General features: G+C 38.0%; 1 long non-coding RNA gene across 1 annotated transcript in view; it reads left to right on the forward strand.

Annotated features, from left to right (window-relative positions):
- Positions 1-1,581: 1,581 nt before the first annotated feature.
- LOC139178355 (uncharacterized) overlaps positions 1,582-16,986 on the forward strand; it is a 112,524-nt gene continuing 97,119 nt past the window's right edge. Inside the window, exon 1 of the long non-coding RNA XR_011562774.1 lies at positions 1,582-2,679. This is a non-coding gene — a long non-coding RNA (uncharacterized lncRNA). The remainder of the gene's footprint in view (positions 2,680-16,986) is intronic.

Genomic DNA, 16,986 nt, shown 5'->3' on the forward strand with positions numbered 1-16,986 from the left:
CAAGAAGAGATAAGAAAGCCTTCTTCAGTGATCAATGCAAAAAAATAGAGGAAAACAACAGAATGGGAAAGACTAGAGATCTCTTCAAGAAAATTAGAGACACCAAGGAAACATTTCATGCAAAGATGGGCTCGATAAAGGACAGAAATGGTATGGACCTAACAGAAGCACAAGATTTTAAGAAGAGGTGGCAAGAGTACACAGAAGAACTGTACAAAAAAGATCTTCACGACCCAGATAATCACGATGGTGTGATGACTGACCTAGAGCCAGACATCCTGGAATGTGAAGTCAAGTGGGCCTTAGAAAGCATCACTATGACCAAAGCTAATGGAGGTGATGGAATTCCAGTTGAGCTATTCCAAATCCTGAAAGATGATGCTGTGAAAGTGCTGCAGTCAATATGCCAGCAAATTTGGAAAATTCAGCAGTGGCCACAGGACTGGAAAAGGTCAGTTTTCATTCCAATCCCAAAGAAAGGCAATGCCAAATAATGCTCAAACTACCACACAATTGCAGTCATCTTACACGCTAATAAAGTAATGCTCAAAATTCTCCAAGCCAGGCTTCAGCAATATGTGAACCATGAACTTCCTGATGTTCAAGCTGGTTTTAGAAAAGGCAGAGGAACCAGAGATCAAATTGCCAACATCCGCTGGATCAAGGAAAAAGCAAGAGAGTTCCAGAAAAGCATCTATTTCTGCTTTATTGACTATGCCAAAGCCTTTGACTGTGTGGATCACAATCAACTGTGGAAAATTCTGAAAGAGATGGGAATACCAGACCCTTGATCTGCCTCTTGAGAAATTGTATGCAGGTCAGGAAGCAACAGTTAGAACTGGACATGGAACAACAGACTGGTTCCAAATAGGAAAAGGAGTCCGTCAAGGCTGTATATTGTCACCTTGTTTATTTAACTTCTATGCAGAGTACATCATGAGAAACGCTGGACTGGAAAAAGCACAAGCTGAAATCAAGATTGCCGGGAGAAATATCAATAACCTCAGATATGCAGATGACACCACCCTTATGGCAGGAAGTGAAGAGGAACTCAAAAGCCTCTTGATAAAAGTGAAAGTGGAGAGTGAAAGAGTTGGCTTAAAGCTCAACATTCAGAAAACGAAGATCATGGCAACCGGTCCCATCACTTCATGGGAAATAGATGGGGAAACAGTGGAAACAGTGTCAGACTTTATTTTTTGGGGCTCCAAAATCACTGCAGATGGTGACTGCAGCCATGAAATTAAAAGATGCTTACTCCTTGGAAGGAAAGTTATGACCAACCTAGATAGCATATTCAAAAGCAGAGACATTACTTTGCCAACAAAGGTTTGTCTAGTCAAGGCTACGGTTTTTCTTGTGGTCATGTATGGATGTGAGAGTTGGACTGTGAAGAAGGCTGAGCACCAAAGAATTGATGCTTTTGAACTGTGGTGTTGGAGAAGACTCTTGAGAATCCCTTGGACTGCAAGGAGATCCAACCAGTCCATTCTGAAGGAGATCAGCCCTGGGATATCTTTGGAAGGAATGATGCTAAAACTGAAACTCCAGTACTTTGGCCACCTCGTGCGAAGAGTTGACTCATTGGAAAAGACTCTGATGCTGGGAGGGATTGGGGTCAGGAGGAGAAGGGGATGACAGAGGATGAGATGGCTGGATGGCATCACTGACTCGATGGATGTGAGTCTGAGTGAACTCCGGGAGTTGGTGATGGACAGACAGGGAGGCCTGGCGTGCTGCGATTCATGGGGTCGCAAAGAGTTGGACACGACTGAGTGACTGAACTGAACTGAAGCGGCAGGAGGAAAAAGCTAGCGATATTTTTTCCTTCTCTATACAAATTTAAAAGGAGGTTTCTCAAAAATACTGTGTTGCCATAATGACACCTGGTTTCACCCGAAGTTAACTATTCTCAAACCTAGAGATAACCAATGCAGTTTTCTTATGGGAATGTTTAGCTTAAGCTATGCTAATGTACTATTCATTTACCCCAAACTCTGTCTTCAAGTTGGTTCCACCTCTTGGCTCAGAACCTACTTGAGAAACCAGTATGTTATACTCAGATATTGTTCCCCTAATCTATATAAACAAAACTATTTGTATGGTGATCTGCCCTTCTTCAAGATTCAAGTTAATCACTTTATGGCCCAAGAGGAACCATTTGGTGCCAAGATTATCCCAAAATGCATCTTATGGGTGAGGGGCCTGGTGCCATTCTGAGTTTTAAGACATTCCTTTCTTTCATTACGGAGAAGGCAATGGCACCCTACTCCAGTACTCTTGCCTGAAAAATCCCATGGACGGAGGAGCCTGACTGCTAGTGACTATATAACATCCAGCTGAAGACTAGCAAGGGGGCACTCTTTCTGCCCCCTTCTGATGCCTATGTCAGAAGCTTTCTCTATCTCCTTTATACTTTAATAAAACTTTATTACACAAAAGCTCTGAGCGATCAAGCCTCGTCTCTGGCCCCAGATTGAATTCTTCTCATCCGGGGGCCAAGAATCCCGGCGTCTTTGCGTGATTCAACAACAACCTTTCAACAGTTTACTCAGATTTTGCAAAGAACTGTATATGTTGCTTTCTGTCAGACCCCATAACTAATTCTAAAAATCATCTATGTCCGGTTCTCTCTTTTTCTAGGCACATTCCCAGCCCTTTGGAATCAGGCACCAACAAGTGAGTCATTATGTTTAAGATGTTTGGGAGTTCATTTTGGTTGCATTATGCAGTTACCTCTAACCTTTGAATCATTGGTATGTTTTGATACTGAGTCATATCTCTGGCCACCTCATGCAAAGAGTTGACTCACTGGAAAAGACTCTGATGCTGGGAGGGATTGGGGGCAGGAGGAGAAGGGGATGACAGAGGATGAGATGGCTGGATGGCATCACTGACTCGATGGACGTGAGTCTGGGTGAACTCCGGGAGTTGGTGATGGACAGGGAGGCCTGGAATGCTGCGATTCATGGGGTCCAGAGTCGGACACGACTGAGCGACTGAACTGATCTGATTGCATGTATCATCTCAGTTTAAAAAAATAACTTAAACACCATGCTCTAGGTATGTTCAGCTTTAGTGATCATGCCAATTTTCAAAAACTGGTTTATTATCTCACACACTCACTAACAGTCCATGAGTTTCACTTGCTTACATTCTCAACAACACTTGGTTTTGTCAACTAAAATAATTGATTATTATAATCGGTTTGCAGTAATTTGGCATTTTGATTGTAATTTATATATTTAAAGTCTATCTGTGGTTTGGATACCCTCTTTTGAGAATTGTCTAAGTCCTTTTCCTGTTTTTTAAAATGTGTTGTCTGTATTTTTCCAATTAACTTTATATAGTTTTAAATATATATATATGTGTATAGATCTATTGTAGGGTACAGGTATTGGAAGTATTTTCCAGTTTGTAAAGTCCTTTTTTACTTTCTTAATTATATCTCTTGATATTTTTAATCTAGATTAATTTGAAGTTCAATTAAACAACATTTTAACCTTTTTTCCTTTTACCTTTGCTCTCATTGCCTTTTTAAGAAATCTTCAACTACTTCAAAGTCAAAGATTTTCTTCTGTAATAAACTATTCTTTTCTAATATATACATCTAAGTCCTGCTCTAGCTTTTCACAGTTTTGGATACAATTTAGTTTCCATTACCATTCATTCCATGTCATATTATTCCAATTTAAGTATTATAGTAATTAGGGATTTAATATAGGTTTTAGAAGTCACAAGGATGGGGAAGAGATGGGGTAATGAAAGCACAGAGGGGCTCCAATTGGGGTATAAAAGAAATAGTAACCAAATGGCTTCCATTGGAATATCTAGATGTATTGGAGAAACTGAAGCTTAAAAAAAGTTTTAGAAAAGTCTTCACATTTGGCTTATTGATTTAGAGAAGCAAGTAGGGAGGTCTGTGAATATTGCTATGAAGGTATAGTGAAGCTTGTATGACAGTCTTCAAAAAATAATGGTTTCTGCCACATTTTTATTTTGGTCTCAATAGTACTATTGCTGGTAAGTGTTCTTTGGTAAAGTGACCTCAAACCAAAGTTACATTTTTATAGAATCTGAGTTATTAACAGTTCTTTTGGGGCCTGTTTGTGTTGGTTGTTGCGGTTTTGCATTCAATTTACCACATGACATCAAAGTACTAGAAGACCCCTCAGAAAATGTGTTCCAAACACATTCCTCCCTTCCTATATGGTGTAGTGGCAACCCAAGTTCCTCTTGGTATTCTCCATTCAGTATAGAAAGAGACTCAGCTGGGAGCCTTTAGCCACCAGCACTCCCAACAAGTGAGGGCATGAGTGCTTCAGTCCAGAAGGAGTAGTCTGGGTTCCGGACCCCCCATCTACTACTGTCCTACTCTTATGCTGCTCTCAGCCTCTTATTTTATATCAAAAGTTCAATGAGAAGCTCTGCTATGATTTTGTTTGGTCTTTTTTTCTTGAGAGATAAGAAGATTAGTAGGATAAGATTACAACCCCTGCTGTAGCTGGTCTTAGGAGTGAAAATGATATGCCTTGTCTTCATCACTTCTGTCTATTTGAGATGCCCTCTTTTGGATAGCACTTCTGCCAGTATAGGGTACCTACCAAGACGCTTATCCTTTAGAATTCTTAACATCTTCTCAAATCATAGCTATTGCATTTGTCCATTTGTTTTCAAAAGTGGGCAAACATATATCAAAGCACATACACATGGACGCCCTGAGTATCAAACATAATCCTTACTATCCCTCTATCTAAGAACAGCCCTACCTCCTCATGATGATTATGGTCAATTATCTCTTCCAAGCTGATAATCCCTTTCCTTGCCTGCTTGTTTCTTGATGTAAGGAAACTTAAGTGACCGAGTGATTACCATAACTTAAAGTTTAGTGGTACTCTTTCTATTCCCTGTGGGGAAATATTTGTCTCTGGGAACCAAGAGGTCTAAACCCATATTACCATGGGGACAGGAAGCTTAAATTCTCCAACAAAGACATTGAGTTTGATGCTAAGCAAGGCTACAATGACTTCTATCTTTGGTAACCAAACCCATGTCTTATCCTATCTATTTAAGACACAGAAACATTAAATGATCATTGATTTAGCATAAAAGTGAATATTGACAAAGGTCTCCCCATATTTATCAGCTATCACATCCAAACTTACCTGTCTCAGTTATACCCTTAAAAGGCATTTCCGTCTCTCCATCAGGTGAACAATTTCTAGGCAGTGAGATGGATAATAGAACCAATTGAACCTCTGTATATGGGTCAAGTTTCATACTTTCTTTTCTATAAAGAGGAGTCATGTTATATGGGATAGTGGATAAGTGGATCACACCAGATATGATTCTATCTGAGGCCTCACAAGGAGTAAAGCATACCCTACTGAATGTGTATTAATTCTAATCAAGCTGAATCTCTGCCCTTTCCAGTATGGAAGGGATCTAATGTAATTAACTTGCCATCAAGTAACAGGTTGTCTCTTCAAAGTGAAGTGAAAGTCACTCAGTTGTGTCCAACTTTTTGTGACCCCATGGACTATACAGTCCATGGAATTCCCCAGGCCAGAATACTAGAGTGAGTAGCCTTTCCCTTCTCCAGGGGATATTCCCTTCTCCAGGGGATATTCCCAACTCAGGGATCAAACATATGTCTCCCACAATGCAGGCAGATTCTTTACCAGCTGAGCCACAAGGGAAGCCCAAAGGATGGTATTATATCAGGAACTCAGAATTAATCTCTATTGCTGACTTTGTCAGCAGCAGAGGTTGGATGTCCCTACAGTTGGATTTTATACATAGTCTTTATTGCTCTCTCCATGGCTGTTTGTGTCTGTAAACTCATTGTAGGTCCCTCTGGAGAGAAGAGTGGGGAAGTCATTATTCTATTGATTTGAAGAGCCCTTCTTCATGGAGACTCAGTCTTTCCTGTGGTCATGAAATTCAAGGTTGAAACTGGCTTAAGTCAAACAACTGAGCAAGGGACTGGTTCTTAAAAGGACAGCCAACTTCAACATCTTGGCTACCTTTCCTTAATTTTTTTTTTTTTTAATTTTTAGGTTGAAGAGTTTATTTATTGGAAGCTCATTAGTTGTGACTTGGGACATAGTGATATATTAACCATCTCCTTAATTCTCAAGGGGTTATATCCCTTTGGCTGCCACTTTGATGCTCAAAGTCATTTTAGTACTGCCATCTGGCCTCTGTCACTTAGGGTTCCTATCATCCACGTTGCTATCAGGGTTTACTGTTCTGAAACATCATCTTCTATTAAGTTCAATACCAGTAAATCACATTGAGCTTCTTGGTGATAATTAATGCCTCTTTCCCTAGGACATTCCTTTTTTCTTTTTTCAAGTGTCTTTTACTGAGCCCTCAGTATAAAACTTAGTTGGTGAATTTTTTTGACCATAGGTAGAGTGTCTACTTAAGCATATCCATTTCTCTGAGAATTCTAATCTCTTCTGCAACTGTCTTTTATAGAAATTCTGACATTTCTATTTATTTACTCTTAGCCATCTCTTTCTCTAACCTCCAAGAGCCATCCTGAAAGTGAAAGTGAAGTTGCTCAGTTGTGTCCGACTCTTTGCCACCCCATGGACTGTAGCCCACCAGGCTCCTCCGTCCGTGGAATTCTCCAGGCAAGAATTCTGGAGTGGGTTGCCATTTCCTTCTCCAGGAGATCTTCCCAACCCAGGGATCGAACCCGGGTCTCCCGCATTGCAGACCTGACTTTCACTGTATTCTCATAGTAATGGATTCTTCCTATTCACACCTAGTTTCATATCATGGTAGAACAGAAAGCTATCAGCTCATGATAACTTATTTTTCAAATAAGAAACAAAAAAATCAATTTATAATAAAATCAGATCAGATCAGGTCAGTCACTCAGTCATGTCCGACTCTTTGTGACCCCATGAATCGCAGCACGCCAGGCCTCCCTGTCCATCACCAACTCCCAGAGTTCACTCAGACTCACGTCCATCAAGTCAGTGATGCCATTCAGCCATCTCATCCTCTGTCGTTCCCTTCTCCTCCTGCCCCCAATCCCTCCCAGCATCAGAGTCTTTTCCAATGAGTCAACTCTTCACATGAGGTGGCCAAAGTACTGGAGTTTCAGCTTTAGCATCAGTCCTTCCAAAGAAATCCCAGGGCTGATCTCCTTGAGAATGGACTGGTTGGATCTCCTTGCAGTCCAAGGGACTTTCAAGAGTCTTCTCCAACACCACAGTTCAAAACCATCAATTCTTCAGTGCTCAGCCTTCTTCATAGTCCAACTCTCACATCCATACATGACCACAGGAAAAACCATAGCCTTGACTAGACGGACCTTTGTTGGCAAAGTAATGTCTCTGCTTTTGAATATGCTATCTAGGTTGGTCATAACTTTTCTTCCAAGGAGTAAGCGTCTTTTAATTTCATGGCTGCAGTCACCATCTGTAGTGATTTTGGAGCCCACAAAAATAAAGTCTGACACTGTTTCCACTGTTTCCCCATCTATTTCCCATGAAGTGGTGGGAACGGATGCCATGATCTTCATTTTCTGAATGTTGAGCTTTAAGCCAACTTTTTCACTCTCCACTTTCACTTTCATCAAGAGGCTTTTGAGTTCCTCTTCACTTTCTGCCATAAGGGTGATGTCATCTGCATATCTGAGGTTATTGATATTTCTCCTAGCAATCTTGATTCCAGCTTGTGTTTCTTCCAGTCCAGCGTTTCTCATGATGTACTCTGCATATTAGTTAAATAAACAGGGTGACAATATACAGCCTTGATGGACTCCTTTTCCTATTTGGAACCAGTCTGTTGTTCCATGTCCAGTTCTAACTGTTGCTTCCTGACCTGCATACAAATTTCTCAAGAGGCAGATCAGGTGGTCTGGTATTCCCATCTCTTTCAGAATTTTCCACAGTTTATTGTGATCCACATAGCCAAAGGCTTTGGCGTAGTCAATAAAGCAGAAATAGATGCTCTTCTGGAACTCTCTTGCTTTTTCTGTGATCCAGCGGATGTTGGCAATTTGATCTCTGGTTCCTCTGCCTTTTCTAAAACCAGCTTGAACATCAGGAAGTTCACGGTTCACATATTGCTGAAGCCTGGCTTGGAGAATTTTGAGCATTACTTTACTAGCATGATATTTAAATATGTAAATACTCAGACACAACTGTACTAGAAGACATAACAAAAGAAGAAACACTCTGTTATAAATCTAAACTAATACAGTTGAATTGTGGTGATGACTCAAAAATTATGAGCAAAATTGCCATTGCAGACAAATTTTCTAAAATAGTAAACAGTTCTTGGTACATTCGGAACAAAATGATGCACAGGCTTCTCATGATTTGTTTTTGTGATTTTTAAAAAAAATATAATTAGATTTTTTATCTAGTTTTTAACTTACAGTTGAATAGTGAATGCTGGAAAGGAGTTCAAATGATAGATAATATTCGAGTTGGGAGAAGTGTAAGAAAGGAGGAAAACCAGGTGTCAGAGCAAGTTTACCTGAGAAACTAATTCTTTCAGGGCAATGTACTTAAGCCTGTTTTTACCAATCTGATTCTTTTGATGGAAAAATTTCTGTTATTTGGCCACATGTTAATAAAACATCATACTATCTGCAGTCCAAGGAGCCTTTGTTGAAGTGTCCTGCCATTACTGAGTTACCTGGGTATGGAGCAACTGGTTCATGGTTAGGTAGAAACATTACCTGCATGTTCAATTATTTTAAAACATGCTGATTCCAAAGCTACTTTTAAAGTGGAGAATATAAATGGGATGACATAAATTATTGATTTCTTGAAAATGTTTATAAGCCACCCCCATATGAAACATTTACCTTCTCTCTTTATAACAAGATGGCAACTTATTAAATTATTACTTTAAAGCATTTGTGATAATGAAATTTTTCTTGCCAGGGATTAGATTACGATAGGAAATGTGACCATTATTGGCCAATGTTAAAGCATTTGAAATTTTCTCAAGCTAAGAGTTTCCACTGGTGTAGAAAGTAGTCAATGAGAAATAACCTTTCTTCATTTATTGTTGTTGTTGGCTCTATACGAAATTGTAGCCATCATGCAATCATGAAAAACATGTCAAAACAAAAACATGGAAAAAACATGGACTCTTGATCCTGACAGTGAGTATAAATTCACCAACAGTGTAATATTCCTGATGTCTGAACTTCTGGTTTCTTGAGATAATATATCCACTTACTGTTTAAACCATTTTAATTTGAATTTCTGTATCTTGCAACTGATGTTCTAACTGATGTAGCAAGTGTTGAAGAGTTATTTTAGTATTATACTTTTCAGTGTCTAAACTACACTCTAACACCAAAAAGTGCTCAAAAATGTATTTAAATTAATCATTAAATGAAATATTTTCACTACTGAACCTAAGAAGTCATCCTATTTTATTAATAAGTATATTAAAAAGGCATTTTTATTTCCTTTGTTCCCATAAGCACTCAATAATCTATAGGGAAAAGGAAAGAGTGGCTATTCTATTAATATCTCTAAGTTTAAATACTTTTCTAGTATAAAGGTGATTGAAAAATCATCTCTGCATTATTCACAATGCATATATAATGCTATTTTAAGAGTATTAGTAATGAAAATGACACATTAGAATTTTATCTAGGGATTTGCATAACGTTAGATTACATTCCTGATGATAGTTAAGATTAATTTTCCAAATTTTCAAAAAGTTTTCTTTAAAAAGCAAAACAAAAAACTTCAAATAATAAAAGTCCATATTTCTAGCTGAATTTTATTGTGTGGTTAAAAAATGAATCTTAGTGGGTTACTTTGAAAATTATCTTGGGTGGAATTATATTAATTTTCTGATTGATGGGTTAATCTAAAAAAATTTTAGCATGATTTAAAGAATAAAGGAGGATTTTCCTGGTGGTCCCGTGGGTGGTTAAGAATCCACCTGCCAATGCAGGGAACATGGGTTTGATCCCTGGTCTGGGAAGATTCCACATGCCTCAGGGTAATAAGCCCGTGTGCTGTAACCACTAAAGCCCTCGCACCTGAAGCCCATGCTCTGTAAAGAAGCCTGAGACAATGAGAAGCCTGCACACCACAACTTGAGACTAGCCCCCCTCAGTGCAACTAGAGAAAGCTCATGCAAAGTAATGAAGATGCAGCACAGCCAAAAATAAAATTTTTTATAAAAAATTTCCCCTTAAAAAAGGAATAAAAAATAAGGGCCTTATAAGACTATACTTGGAACTGTCTTTGCTCTTGCCTACAGGAAGATGGTTTTTCCAGTAGTCATGTATGGATGTGAGAGTTGGACCATCAAGAAGGCTGAGCACAGAAGAACTGATGCTTTTGAACTGTGGTGTTGGAGAAGACTCTTGAGAGTTGCTTGGACTGCAAGGAGATCCAACCAGTCCATCCAAAAGTAAATCAACCCTGAATACTCATTAGAAGGACTGATGCTGAAGCTGAAGCTCCAATATTTAGGCAGCATTTCCAATACTCCAAAACCAGATGTAAAGGGCCAACTCATTAGAAAAGCCCCTGATGCTGGGAAAGATTGAAGGCAGGAGGAGAAGGGGAAGACAGAGGAAGAGATGGTTGGATGGCAACACTGACTCATTTGGCATGAGTTTGAGCAAGGTTTGGAGGATGGTGAAGGACAGGGAAGCCTGGTGTGCTGCAGTTCATGGGGTCACAAAGAGTCGGACACAACAGACTGAACAATAACAGGAGGATGATCATTGTTTTTATCAAAGTAATTAGATGAGTATTTATTCTAAATATTGAAAATTATCATTGGGCCTACCATCTACATGATGTGCTAAGCAATGCAGGAAAAACCTCGAAAAGGATCTCAAGATATCCCTCAAAGGAGCCCTTCACACAAAATGCTTGAAGAATGGGCCTATTCTGGGTCTAATGACAGAGGATGCCCTGGCATAAGGAAAATACTTTCTGTGTTTTATGATTCAGTTCTGTGTTTATTCAGATGTGTTAAAGCAATAAAGACAAAAGCACGTTTTCATGCTATAATTACTAATAACGTGTCAGGGCCAACCCCCTGTCAAGTGTGGCATTATCCCTTACGCTGGATGGATATTTCTTGCAGAATATTTCTTAGATGCATTCCATGTACTTTGTATTGGATATAATATTAATATTCCCCAAAGCACTTGGAAAGAGGTAATCTGTATGATGACTAGGAGAAAACGTAAGTATCTATCAGGACACAGATTTTCCAGAGGACTTTATTTTTGGAGAAAGCGTGAAGCAAAACTAAAGTTTTAAATTCATGCTTCTTAAAACTTAGAGGATTGTCTATGAAAGAAAGAACTTCAACAACAACAACAAAATGGCCATCTCTTCTAAGAAGGTGTGGTCTAATCTGAACAATGCATGATATTAATGGACTTTCTTAAAAAATTATTTTTGAAGTCATCTCTGTGGGCCATCTGGTGTTGAAAATGGGAGAGACAGTATCTTATGTATCTTTTTATTTTGTTTTTAAATAATTTATTTTTTTTCTCTGGCATCCTGCTAAAATCTCCTGTATCTTTCTATTTCTCCAGTTAAGAAAGTAAATGATACACAAAAAATTAACTGAATTCTTATAAAACACATAGGATAAGTTGTATGAGGTTTTTAATTTTTTAATTTTGCTTTGTTTTGTTTAAGAATTTGTAACACTTTGTATGACCTTCTGTGATTCCTAATTGCTAAGTCAATATAAAAAAAATAGAAATTGACTCACCAAACTGGCAATGTCTATATATTTCTATATTCACATTGCCAATTGTAAGTTCTAACAAGAGGTTGAGAACTTCCATTTACATTTGAAAGTATTATATTAATATACTAATTAAAGAATATTATATATATATATCTAAACTTCTCATTCAGTAAATGAATCTATATAAAATATAAATATATAAAAGTTTCACATATATACACATACATTTATGTGTATATGTAACATCAACTAGTCTTATTTGTTTCTTTTATTTCTTAATTTTTCACTTGGAATGAAAATGCTTAGAACTGAAAAAAATTGAATTCATCAATCAATTAATTGTGGTAATCAAATAATCATTTCTTATCTTTTCATCTCATATAATGATCTGAATTCACTCTTAAACTGCAAAGATATATCATTACATATCATATCATTATTACAATGATAATAAGGGAAGCCTTAATACCAGTAACTTTGACAAATATATGCAATGTACATATTTCTTATATTTATAACACAAAAACTGACACAAGATGAAATAGAAAATCAGAAGAGTTCAATATCTATAATAAAAATTGAATTCATCATCAAAAAGTTTTCTCAAAGTACTCCAGGCCTAGATGCTTTCACTGAGGAATTATGCCAGACATCTAATGAATAAGTAATAGCAGTTTTATACAAACTTTTTCAGAAAATAGAGAAGCGAACATTTTCCAATTTATTTTATGAGGCTAGTGAAAACTTAATACCAAAACATGACAATCATGTTGCAAATTTAAGACTCTATCAAAACTCTATCCTCTAGGTTTATCCAAGTAGAAGGTAGGAGTCTTCTTCTGTCAGTAAAACACTGATTTATAGTAAATCAAATTTTACTAAAAATATACTTCCATGACCCATAACATGATAAAAATTATTTTTAAAATATCTTGATGTTTTATTATTCAATATGTAAGATTTTAGTGAAGAAAAGAAATAAAAATTTTGATTAACGTGTATAAAAGTAAAAATTCTCTGTAATCTTAGTTCTGCTATTTTAAGTACAGAATCCAGCTGCAATGTAGGAGAACCAGGTTCAATCCCTGGGTTGGGAAGATCCCCTGGAGAAGGGAATGACGATGCACTCTAGTATGCTTGCTTGGAGAATACCGTGAAGCCTGGTGTGTTACAGTTCATGAGGTTGCAAGAGTGGGACATGACTGAATGCCTAACACATGCATACACAGACTCGGGAAAATGACAAGAGCTATATAAACCAATCACCATATAATGTCATTATTTTTGTATTTTAAAGTGTATTATTAGGAGCCACTTACCTGGATGTTATTACTAAGCATCTGGGCAATTCAAAGAATAATTTCCACCTTGAACTGTGTAAAAGCCTTTCTAGCAGGACAGGACCACTTCATGTAGTTAAGAGCTAAGGAAACATATATACACCCAGAAGTTGCTTTGCTGAATCATATAGTAATTCTGTTTGCACTTTTTGAGAAAATTCTGTACTGTCTTCCATACTTTCTGTATACCACTTTACAGTGCCACCAACAATGCACAACATATATACATGTATATAATTCTAACTGATGCTATTCCTGTTGCATTTGAATTACCATCCAAAATTTCAAATTGTTATTTTATGATTTCATAAACAATTCCCTACAATAATCCACAATGATCTAATATTACTCAAACTTCTATGATATCTTTTATTTAATTATATACTCTTATTAGAATTAAGATAAATATGATGTATTTGCAATTAAGATATACTCCAAATAAAATTTTTATTATATTATGGCATACAGAAAAGAACATGTTATATACATGTAACACATAAAGAATAATAATTCAAAAAGTACTCATTGATTTAAGGGAAAAAAGCATCTAATTATCTTTGATATCAACTAAGTAACTTTCTCCAAGGGTACCAAGAAGTAATTACTCTGACATCTTGTATTTTTTTCATCCCCTTTCTTTGCTTTGTAGCCCCTCAGCTTTACTCTTTCTGGTCTTACAGGAAAAGTATTTGGTATTTCACCATTAAGGATAATTTTATCTCTAGACTTTTTGGAAACAGCCTTTATCAAGTTGAAGACATTCACTTCTATCCTTATTTTACTGAGATGTTTTATCAGGAAACAATGTGTTGGATATAGTTAGATGGTTTTTCTTTGTCTATTGAGGTGGTTATCTGTTTTTCCCTCTATTGAGTTCACTTCAGTTCAGTCGTTCAGTCTTGTCCGACTCCTTGAGACCCCATGAACTGCAGCACCCCAGGCTTCCCTGTCCATCACCGACTCCCTGAGCCTACTCAAACTCATGTACGTCATGACAGTGATTCCATCCAACCATCTCATCCTCTGTCATCCCCTTCTCCCACCTTCAATGTTTCCCAGCATCAGGGTCTTTTCCAGTGAGTCAATTCTTTGCATCAAGTGGCCAAAGTATTGGAGCTTCAGCATCAGCATCAGTCCTTCCAATGAATATTCAGGACTGATTTCCTTTAGGATTGACTGGTTGGATCTCCTTGCCATCTGAGGGTCTCTCAAGAGTCTTCTCCAACACCACAGTTCAAAAGCATCAGTTCTTTGGCACTCAGCGTTTTTTATAGTCCCTTCCGTTAGGTTTATTCCATTTCTGTCCTTTGTTGTGTCCATCTTTGATTGAAATGTTCCCTTGGTATCTCTAATTTTCTTGAAGAGATCTCTAGTCTTTCCCATTCTATTGTTTTCCTCTATTTCTTTGTACTGACCACTGAGGAAGCCTTTCTTATCTCTCCTTGCTATTCTTTGGAAATCTGCATTCAAATGGGCATATCTTTCCTTTGCCTTTTGTTTCTCTTCTTTTCACAGCTATTTGTAAGGCCTCCTCAGACAACCATTTTGCATTTCTTTTTCTTCGGGATGATCTTGATCCCTGCCTCATGTACAATGTCACGAACCTCTGTCCATAGTTCTTCAGGCACTGTCTATTAGATCTACTTTTGCGTTATTGACTATGCCGAGAGCTTTGACTGTGTGGATCACAACAAACTCTGGAAAATTCTTAAAGAGATGGGAATACCAGACCACCTGACCTGACTCTTGAAATCTGTATGCAGGTCAGGAAGAAAGAATAAGAACTGGACATGAAACAACAGACTGGTTCCCAATCGGGAAAGGAGTGCAGCAAGGCTGTATATTGTCACCCTACTTTTTTAACTTATATGCAGAGTACATCATGAGAAATGCTGGGCTGAATGAAGCACAAGCTGGAATCAAGATTGCCTGGAGAAATATCAATAACCTCAGATATGCAGATGACACCACCCTTATGACAGAAAGTGAAGAACTAAAGAGCCTTTTGATGAAAGTGAAAGAGGAGAGTGAAAAAGTTGGCTTCAAACTCAACATTCAGAAAACTACGATCATGGAATCTGGTCCCATCAATTCATGCTAACAGATGGGGAACAGTGGAAACAGGGACAGACTTTATTTTGGGAGGCTCCAAAATCACTGCAAATGGTGACTACAGCCATGAAATTAAAAGATGCTTGCTTCTTGGAAGAAAAGCTATGACCAACCTAGACAGCACGTTATCAAGCAGAGACATTACTTTGCCAACAAAAGTCCATCTAGCCAAGGCTATGGTTTTTCCAGTAGTTATGTATGGATGTGAGATTTGGACTATAAAGAAAGCTGAGCACTGAAAAAATGATGCTTTTTCACTAAACTCTGGGAGTTAGTGATGGACACGAGGCCTGGTGTGCTGCAGTCCATGGGGTCACAAGGAGTTGGACATGACTGAGCAACTGAACTGACTGACTGAATGAATGAATGGTCTAGTGGTTTTCATTACTGTCTTCAATTTAATCTGAATTTGGTATTAAGGAGTTCATGATGAGCCACACTCAGCTCGCAGTCTTGTTTTTGCTGACTGCATAGAGCTTCTCCATCTTAGTTGCAAAGAATATAATCAATCTAATTTCAGTGTTGACCATCTGGTGTTGTCCTTGTGTAGAGTTTTCTCTTATGTTGTTGGAAGAGGATGTTTGCTATGACCAGTGCGTTCTCTTGGCAAAACTGTTAGTTTTGACCTGCTTAATTTTGTAAACCAAGGCCAAATTTGCCTGTTGCTCTAGGTATCTCTTGACTTCCTACTTTTGCATCCATTCCCTTATAATAAAAAGGACATCTTTTTTGGGTGTTAGTTCTAGAAGATCTTGTAGTTCTTCATAGAACCATTCAACTTCAGCATTATTGGTCGGGGCATAGACTTGGATTACTGTGATATTGAATTTTCCTATATTATTTTGTTAATATAGTGGATTGCATTGTTTTGTATATGAAATCAAAGTTTCATTCTAATTGACTTTATTGAGATATATGTTACATGCAGTAAATATGCATGCACTTTAAAACAGTTCAATGTGCTTTTCAAATGTATTCAGTTCAGTTCAGTTCAGTCACTCAGTCGTGTCCGACTCCTTGCAACCCCATGAATGGCAGCATGCCAGGCCTCCCTGTCCATCACCAACTCCTGGAGTTCACTCAGACTCACATCCATTGAGTCAGTGATGCCATCCAGCCATCTCATCCTCTGTCGTCCCCTTCTCCTCTTGCCACCAATCCCTCCCAGCATCAGAATCTTTTCCAAGGAGTCAACTCTTCGCATGAGGTGGCCAAAGTACTGGAGTTTCAGATTCAGCATCATTCCCTCCAAAGAAATCCCAGGGCTGATTTCCTTCAGAATGGACTGGTTGGATCTCCTTGCAAACGTATTACTTCCTTGTAATTACAACCCCAATTAAAAGTTAGAATTATTTACGTTACTCACAATAAACTGTGGAAAATTCTGAAAGAGATGGGAATACCAGACCACTTGATCTGCCTCTTGAGAAATTGTATGCAGGTCAGGAAGCAACAGTTAGAACTGGACATGGAACAACAGACTGGTTCCAAATAGGAAAAGGAGTTCGTGAACACTGTATATTGTCACCCTGTTTATTTAACTTCTATGCAGAGTACATCATGAGAAACGCTGGACTGGAAGAAGCACAAGCTGGAATCAAGATTGCCGGGAGAAATATCAATAACCTCAGATATGCAGATGGCACCATCCTTATGGCAGAAAGTGAAGAGGAACTCAAAAGCCTCTTGATGAAAGTGAAAGTGGAGAGTGAAAAAGTTGGCTTAAAGCTCAACATTCAGAAAACGAAGATTATGGCATCCGGTCCCATCACTTCATGGGAAATAGATGGGGAAACAGTAGAAACAGTGTCAG

This window comes from Bos indicus, chromosome 21, assembly GCF_029378745.1.
Source record: "Bos indicus isolate NIAB-ARS_2022 breed Sahiwal x Tharparkar chromosome 21, NIAB-ARS_B.indTharparkar_mat_pri_1.0, whole genome shotgun sequence".
Classification (NCBI taxonomy): domain Eukaryota; kingdom Metazoa; phylum Chordata; class Mammalia; order Artiodactyla; family Bovidae; genus Bos; species Bos indicus.